Source organism: Sapajus apella, unplaced genomic scaffold, assembly GCF_009761245.1.
Source record: "Sapajus apella isolate SASKATOON/1434 unplaced genomic scaffold, GSC_monkey_1.0 scaffold42, whole genome shotgun sequence".
Taxonomy (NCBI): Eukaryota; Metazoa; Chordata; class Mammalia; order Primates; family Cebidae; genus Sapajus; species Sapajus apella.
The window spans coordinates 621,618-629,966 of NW_022436982.1; the positions used below are offsets into that span (position 1 = coordinate 621,618).

Consider the following 8,349-nt stretch of genomic DNA (forward strand, 5'->3'; position numbering starts at 1 on the left):
CATGGTGAAACCCTGTCTCTACTAAAAATACAAAAAATTAGCTGGGCATGGTGGCGTGTGCCTGTAATCCCAGCTAATTTTTTGTATTTTTAGTAGAGACAGGGTTTCACCATGTTGACCAGGATGGTCTCGATCTCTTGACCTCGTGATCCACCCGCCTCGGCCTCCCAAAGTGCTGGGATTACAGGCTTGAGCCACCGTGCCCGGCCCAATCTTTTTTTTTTTTAAACTGGGTTTCACTCTGTCATCCAGGCTGGAGTATAGTGGCACAATCTTGGCCCGCTGCAACTTCCACTTCCCAGGTTCAAGCGATTCTAATGTCTCAGCCTCCCAAGTAGCTGGAATTATAACTAGATAATTTTTAAATTATAACCCAGATAATTTTTGTGTTTTTAGTAGAGTCAGCATTTTGCCATGTTGGCCAGCCTGGTCTTGAACTCCTGACCTCAGGTGATCTGCCTGCCTCTGCTTCCCAAAGTGGGATTACACAAATGAGAACCACACCCAGCTGTATTAGCATTATTTAACACTATTATTATTAAGAGTTTATAATCTCTTCATATACCAGATATGTAATTACAATCTCTGCTCTCCAGTAGTTTGCAAGTTAGGGATAAAGCTCCCATTAATTCTGAGTAGAAGGCCTTATACCTGGAAATGTCACCACGGAACAAAAAGCTGAAAGTATCCTGTGTAGAGATTTTCTCCTGGATAACTTATATATTAATATTAGCATCCTTGGGTATATAGAAATCAATTTCAAGCCAGGCACGGTAGCTCACATAATCCCAGGACTTTGAGAGGCCGAGGTGGGTGAATCACTTGAGGCCAGGAGTTTGAGACCAGCCTGGCCCACGTGGTAAAACCCCGTCTGTACTAAAAATACAAATATTAAGCAGGTATAATGAAACATGCCTGTGGTCCCAGCTACTTGGGAGGCTGAGGCAGGATAATCGCTTGAAACCAGGAGGCAGAGGTTGCAGTGAACTGAGATTGTACCATTGCACCCCAGCCTGGGCACCAGATTGAGACTCCATTAAAAAAAAAAAAAAAAAAAAGGCTAGGCATGGTGGCCTATGCCTGTAATCCCAGCACTTTGGGAGGCCAAGGCAGGTAGATCTTGAGGTCAGGAGTTCGAGACCATCCTGGCCAACATGGTGGAACTCCGCCTCTATTAAAAATTCAAAAATTAGCTGGGTATAGTGGCATGTGCTTATAGTCCCAGCTCCTTGGGAGACGAGGCAGGACAATCACATGAACCCAGGAGGCTGAGGTTACGGTGAGCCAAGATCACGCCACTGCTGTACTCCAGCCTGGGCGACAGAGTCTCAAAAAATAATAAAAAAGAAATCAATTTCCATTGACTTATTTTATATAATCTCCTCATATACCAGGTATTTCTTCCATAGGAAGAAATAAAGTCTTATGAAATCAGACTATTGGACCAATCCTTTTATTTCTCCTTTTTTTTTTTTTTTCAGACTGGTACCATTTGGAAATAGGTGATAGGATTTGTAAGCACATAAAAGCAATACTAAATAGGGTTCTGATTTTACAGCCTAAGAATTTCTTTTTAACAAATGTTTGTTTAGATAATGCTTAAAGTAGCTAAACCTCTGTTGTATGTTGTCAAAGTTTATCTGGTGACTTTGGTGGGTACTAGGTAAAATCAAGGTGTCTTGCCAAAGCTGGCTGTTAGGATTTAGTCCTTTTTTTTTTTTTTAATTCAGTCTCCATAGAGACTGTCAAAAATTGCCAATGCCAACTAAATTCTGCAAGTTGTCACAGCGGAGTATTGGGAAAAGTTTTCAATTAGCAATAATTGTGCTCGGGTAGACCTTGTTGGCTATGATACTGCCATTGCGCAAAGCTAGGACTTAGTCCTTTTTGACAGATCTCCAAAATCAAGAATTAGAAATCAGTTTATAGCTAGATATAACGCTTATAAGAATTATGTCACTTAAATCCAAAATAATTATAAATTCTAATGTGGTCCTCCTTCCACAAAGTCACGATTCTGTGGCGAAACATCAGAATTTGAGACCTATTTATTATGAAGTACCATTATTGATCTTAGCAAGCCAGTGCTATAGTGCCTCTTTTGTAGGAGCAGTTTAGATTCACAGCTGAGTGTAAAAGATCTTGGCATAGCACAGACACGTGGATTTATTTATTTATTTATTTATTTATTTATTTGAGACAGAGTCGTACTCTGTCGCCCAGGCTGGAATGTGATGGCGTGATCTTGTCTTACTACAACCTCTGCCTCCCTAGTTCAGGTAATTCTCCTGCCTCAGCCTCCCAAGTAACTGGGACTACAGGCACATGCCACCATGCCTAGCTAATTTGTGTATTTCTAATGGAGACAGGGTTTCATTCACCGTGTTGACCAGGCTGGTCTTGAATTCCTGACCTTAAGTGATCTGCCTGCCTTGACTGCCAAAAGTGCTGCAATTACAGACATGAGTCACTGTCCCCAGCCAGATTTATTTATTTATTTATTTATTTATTTATGAGACAGAGTCTTAACTGTCAACCAGGCTGGAGTGCAGTGGTGTGGGAGTCTAACTGTCAGCCAGGCTGGAGTGTAGGTGGAACTCAGCAGCTTCTGCCTCCTGGGTTCAAGCGATTCTCCTGCCTCAGCCTCCCAAGTAACTGGGATTAAAGTCGCCTGCCACCACGCCGGACTAATTTTTATATTTTTAGTAGAGACAGGAGTTTCACCATGTTTACCAGGCTGGTCTCGAACATCTGACCTCAGGTGATCCCCCTGCCTCAGCCTCCCAATGTGCTAGGATTACAGGCGTGAGCCATCACACCCCACCCTGGATTTATTTATTTATTTATTTATTTCCCTCCTTATGCCCCAGAACTGAGAGGAGGCCCCTGGAGTTAGATAAAAGAATGTTTATTGCCATATGTTTTGTACTACTAAAAATTTGGATATGGCGTAAATGTTTGGTAATAGGGAATTCATTCAATAAATGTTAGTATATTCATGTAGTGACCTACCTTATTGCCATTAAAGGTATGTAGTAGCCAGGCATGGTGGCTCATGTCTGCAATCCCAGTGCTTTGGGAGGCTAAGGCAAGAGGATCGCCTAAGCCCCGGAGGGTTTGAGTCCAGCCTGGGCAACATAGTGGGACCCTGTCTATATAATTAAAAAAAAAAAAAAAAGATGTACAGTTCAAACTGTTCACCCATCACTATTTCCTTAGCATAAATTCCTACAATTGGTTTTACAAGCTATACATATTTTTTGTGTATATTTTGAGACGGAGTCTTGCTCTTGTTGCCAAGCTGGAGTGCAGTGGCACAATCTTGGCTCACTGTAGCCCCCATCTCCCGGATTCAGGCGATTCTCCTGCCTTAGCCTCCTGAGTAGCTGGAATTACAGGAGCACGTCACTACGCCCAGCTAATTTTTGTATTTTTAGTAGAGACGGGATTTCACCATGTTGGCCAGGATGGTCTCGATCTCGTGACCTCGTGATCTGCCCGCTTTGAGTATTGAGATTACAGGTGTGAGCCATCGTGCCCAGGTGCTATACATATTTTTAATGTTTGATACATGTTTTCTGTCCATTTTCTGTTGTGTTTCTTAGTCTTGGCTCTCTCCTTTGCTCTTCCCCACTTTCTCAGATTGGGACAGTGAATGGATTCTTCTGCTTTGATTTCACTTGTCTTTCCTTTCCCCACCTCTCTACAGACTTAGGTTGCTCACCTGTCTTTTACTGACTGCAGTGTAGTATATCTTGTTATCTGTGTGACCTGTGTAGAATTGCTTTCTTTTCTCCAGTCTGAAACACCCTTGAATTTTAGAAACATTGTAAAGTTCCGCCCTCTTCTTTTTTTGTTTTTGTGTTTTTTGTTTTTAGACACAAGGTTCTGTCACCCAGGCTGGAGGGCAGTGGCACGATTATAGCTCACTGTAGCCTTAACCTCCTGGGCCAAGGGATCCTCCTGCCTCAGTCTTCCAAGTAGCTGGGACTGTAGGCTCATGCCACCACATAACTCCTTTTTTTGAGACAGAGTCTCACTGTCCAGGCTGGAGTGCAGTGGCGCAATCTCAGCTCACTGCAATCTCCACCTCCTGGGTTCAAGCGATTCTTTTGCCTCAGCCTCTTGAGTAACTGGAATTAGGCATGTGCCACCATGCCCGGCTAATTTTTGTATTTTTAGTAGAGACTGGGTTTCACCATGTTGGCCAGGATGGTCTCAATCTCTTGACCTCGTGATCCGCCTGCCTTGGCCTTCCAAAGTGCTGGGATTACAGGAGTGAGCCACTGCGCCTGGCTGACTCTTTTTTTTAAGCTACCTTTGTCTTTGTGTACTCTCATTTACATTTGTCTAGATACCCATGAATGCATGCATAGATAGACTCACTAGTCTTACATGTCTCTTTTCCCCCTCTGTCCTAGAATGTAAACTGCAGGGAGTCTGAGTCTCGAGCTTACCTTGCTGTGCTTCTAGTTTCTGGCAGGAATCCCAGTAGGTTAATGTGGAGCAGCCTTATTCTGGGAAATGTTACTGGAGCTGCATGAAGCCTTGGCCCCTTGTCAAAGAGCTTGGGAAGAGATTCTGTGGCAGCTCATCCATATCCCTGTTCCTTCCCATGAGGAATCTCTATCCTTCAAGTTGTTCGTTGTCATTCCTCTGCAAGAATGAGAGTGAGGTTAGGGGTAAACTCTTAGTTTCCTGAGCCTTCTACAGACCCAACAGGTCTCGGTGTTTTTTTCAACTGAGGTCTCCCTTTATATCAAGTGGTTTTCATCCAGTGTAGTAACCTGTTTTACACCCTGTAAAACTAAAGAAGCAGCAGAATAATGCAGTATTATTAGCTCTCATTTTTGTTTTGCTTTGTTTTTTTTAGAGACGGGGTTTCACTGTGTTGGCCAGGATGGTCTTGATCTCTTGACCTCGTGATCCACCTGCCTTGGCCTCCCAAAGTGCTGGGATTACAGGCGTGAGCCACCGCGCCCGGCATAGTTATCATTTGTTAAAGTACCTATTCTGTGCCAAGCCCTGTGCTAGACACTTGCATTTTATTAGATCTCTTAGCAACCCTATGGGATAGATTATATTATCCACATTATACAGATAAGAAGCAAGATTCAGAAAGATTAAATGACTTGCCCAGGATCACACGGTGAGTAGATAACCAATCTGGAATTTAAACCTAAACTTTCAACTCCAAAACTGAAGGAGTTTGACTTAGGACTTTCATGGATATGAAGAGATGAAATCTTTTTTCTCATCTATTCTGGATGGCAAAAATGGAGCCCTGTCTTAAGGCAAAGAAAGGACTAAAATAATTCTTTATTTTTAAATTTTATTATTTTTTTATTTAAATTTTTAATGCAAATAATTAAAGAGGACTAAAATAATTCTTAAAGTTTTAGCCAGCCCTCAGATTCCATAGGAGAAACTCAGATCTTTCCAGATTGCAGGTCACAGGTTACACTTGAGTCTCCCCCCACCCCAACATGGTGTTTTGCTCTTGTTGCCCAGGCTGGAGTGCAATGGCTCAATCGCACATCACTGCAACTTCCACCTCCTAGGTTCAAGTGATTCTCCTGCCTCAACCTCCTGAGTAGTTGGGATTACAGGCATGCGCCATCACACCCGGCTCATTTTGTATTTTTTATTTTATTTTATTTTTTAGGAAGACCTTACCCGAATATTTTGTGTTTTTAATAGAGATGGGGTTTGTCCATGTTGGTCAGGCTGGTCTTGAACTCATGACCTCAGGTGAACCACCTGCCTTGGCCTCCCAAAGTCCTGGGATTATAGGTGTGAGCCACCACACCCAGCCAAACACTTGAGTCTTATCCCACTCACTGCCCTCTGCATTACAGAGCAGAGTCTCTCTACATCAGCACTCAAACTGTGCCTAGGGATTTTGGAAAACTAGATTTTGGTTTAGTAAGTCTGGGATAGGCCTGAGATTCTGCTTTGTGTTCCTTTGAGTATCAAGGGTCTAGATCAATGGCTGTTAAACTTGGGAAATCATCTCATTCACACGGAGATCCTTGAAAAAAATTCAGTTTTGGTAGCTGCAAACTTAGAATTTCTTTTTTTTTCTTTCTTTTTTCTTTTTTTTCTTTGAGACGGGTCTCTCTCGGTTGCTCAGGCTGGAGCGCAGTGGTTCAACCACAGCTCACTGCGACCTTGACCTCTGGGTCTCAAGTGATCGTCCCACCTCAGCCCTCTGGGTAGCTGGGACTATAGGCATGTGCCACCACGATAACTTTTTGTATTTTTTGTAGAGATACAGTCTCATTGTGTTGCCCAGGCTGGTCTTGAACTCCTTGCCTCAAGTGATCCTCCTTCCTCAGCCTACCAGCGTCCTGGGATTATAGGCATGAGCCACAATGCTCAGCCTAGAATTTCTTTTTCTTTCTTTTAATTTTTTTTTTTAACTGACAGATAATTCTTATACATGTTTATGGGGTACAATGTGATATTTCAATATATATACACATTATGTAATGATCAAATCACGAATGTTAGCATATTCATCACCTCAAACAATTGTTACTTCTTTTTGGTGAGAATATTCAAAATCCTCTAGCTATTTTGAAGTATACAATAAAATTGTTGTCTGTAGTCACCCTACTATACAATAGAACAGCAGAACTTATTCCTCCTAACTGTAGCTTTGTACCCATTGACCAACCTCTCTACTCTCACCTGCCCCAATCTCCCTAGCCTCTGATAATTACTATTCTAATCTCTACTATGAGATCAACTTTTTTTTTTCTTTTCTTTGAGATGGAGTCTCACTCTTGACACCAGGGCTGGAGTGCAGTGGTGCAATCTTAGCTCACTACAACCTTTGCCTCCTGGGTTCAAGGGATTCTTGTGCCTTAGCCTCCTGAGTAGCTGGGAATACAAGCATTTGCCACCATGCCCAGTTAATTTTTGTATTTTTAGTAAAAATGGGGTTTCACCATGTTGGCCAACCTGGTCTCAAATTCCTGACCTCAGGTGATCTGCTCCCCTTCGGCCTCCCAAAGTTCTGGGATTACAGGTGTGAGCCATTGCGCCTGGCAGAGATCAACTTTTTAAGGTTCCACATTTAAGTGAGGTCATGCGATATTCTGTACTTGGTTTGTTTAACTTAACATAATGTTCTCTAGGTTCATCCACATTGTCAAAAGGATTTCATTCTTTTTTTTTTTTTTTTTTTTGAGATGGAGTTTCACTCATGTTACCCAGGCTGGAGTGCAATGGTGCGATCTTGGCTCACCACAACCTCCGCCTCCTGGGTTCAGGCAATTATCCTGCCTCAGCCTCCTGAGTAGCTGGGATTACAGGCACGCACCACCATGCCCAGCTAATTTTTTGTATTTTTAGTAGAGACAGGGTTTCACCATGTTGACCAGGATGGTCTCGATCTCTTGACCTCGTGATCCACCCGCCTCGGCCTCCCAAAGTGCTGGGATTACAGGCTTGAGCCACCGCGCCCTGCCTAAGGATTTCATTCTTTTTTATAGCTAAACAGTATTACATTGTGTGTCTGTGCCACATTTTCTTTATACATTCATCCATTGATGCATACTTAGGTTGATTCCATACCTCGGCTATTATGAATAATGCTGCAGTAAATATGAATTCAGAAATTCCTAATAGAAGAGTTTTAGGGTAAGGCCTGGGGATTGTTTTTGTTTTGTAGTGTTTTTTTATTTTAATTTTTTATTTTATTTATTTATTTTTTTGAGACAGAGTCTCACTCTGTTGCCCAGGCTGGAGTGCAGTGGTGCAGTCTTGGCTCACTGCAACATATGTCTCCCTGGTTCAAGCAATTCTCCTCCCTCAGCCTCCCGAGTAGCTGGGACTGCTGGCGTGTGCCACCATGCCCAGCTAATTTTTTTGTATTTTTAGTAGGGACAGGGTTTCACCATGTTAGCCAGGATGGTCTTGATCTCCTGACCTAGTGATCCACCCACCTCAGCCTTCCAAAGTGTTGGGATTATAGGCGTGAGCCATTGCACCTGGCCAACAAAATAATTATATTTCATTGAAGAATCTTTCATGTATAATATTTATAAGCAGTTATTTCTAGAGTTTGAAGTCCATGGCAGGACATGAAGATAGTAGGGGCAAGACCAGGAGAGTCTTGGTTTTGTTTTGTTTTTCTGAGGCAAGGTCTTGCTCTGTTACCCAGGTGGGAGTACAGTGGCACCATCACGGCTCACTGCAGCCTTGGCCTCCTGGGCTCAAGCAATCCTCCCACCTCATATTTAAATTTTTTTTTTTTTTTTTTTTTTTTTGGGAGGGGTTTTACCTCTTGTTCCCCAGCTGGGGGGGTGTGGGGAGGGGCGAGGGCGACGGGACGCCGGGCCG

The 8,349-nt window shown here is 42.9% G+C and overlaps 1 protein-coding gene and 1 non-coding gene across 2 annotated transcripts in view; one reads left to right on the plus strand and one right to left on the minus strand.

Moving 5' to 3' along the window:
* Nucleotides 1–8,349, plus strand: part of DCAF12 (DDB1 and CUL4 associated factor 12) — a 41,710-nt gene that overhangs the window by 11,993 nt on the left and 21,368 nt on the right. The gene's annotated exons all lie outside the window — the stretch shown is intronic.
* On the minus strand, nt 1,731–1,872 carry LOC116566175. Its single transcript, XR_004275774.1, has one exon. It is a non-coding gene; the product is annotated as a U4 spliceosomal RNA (small nuclear RNA).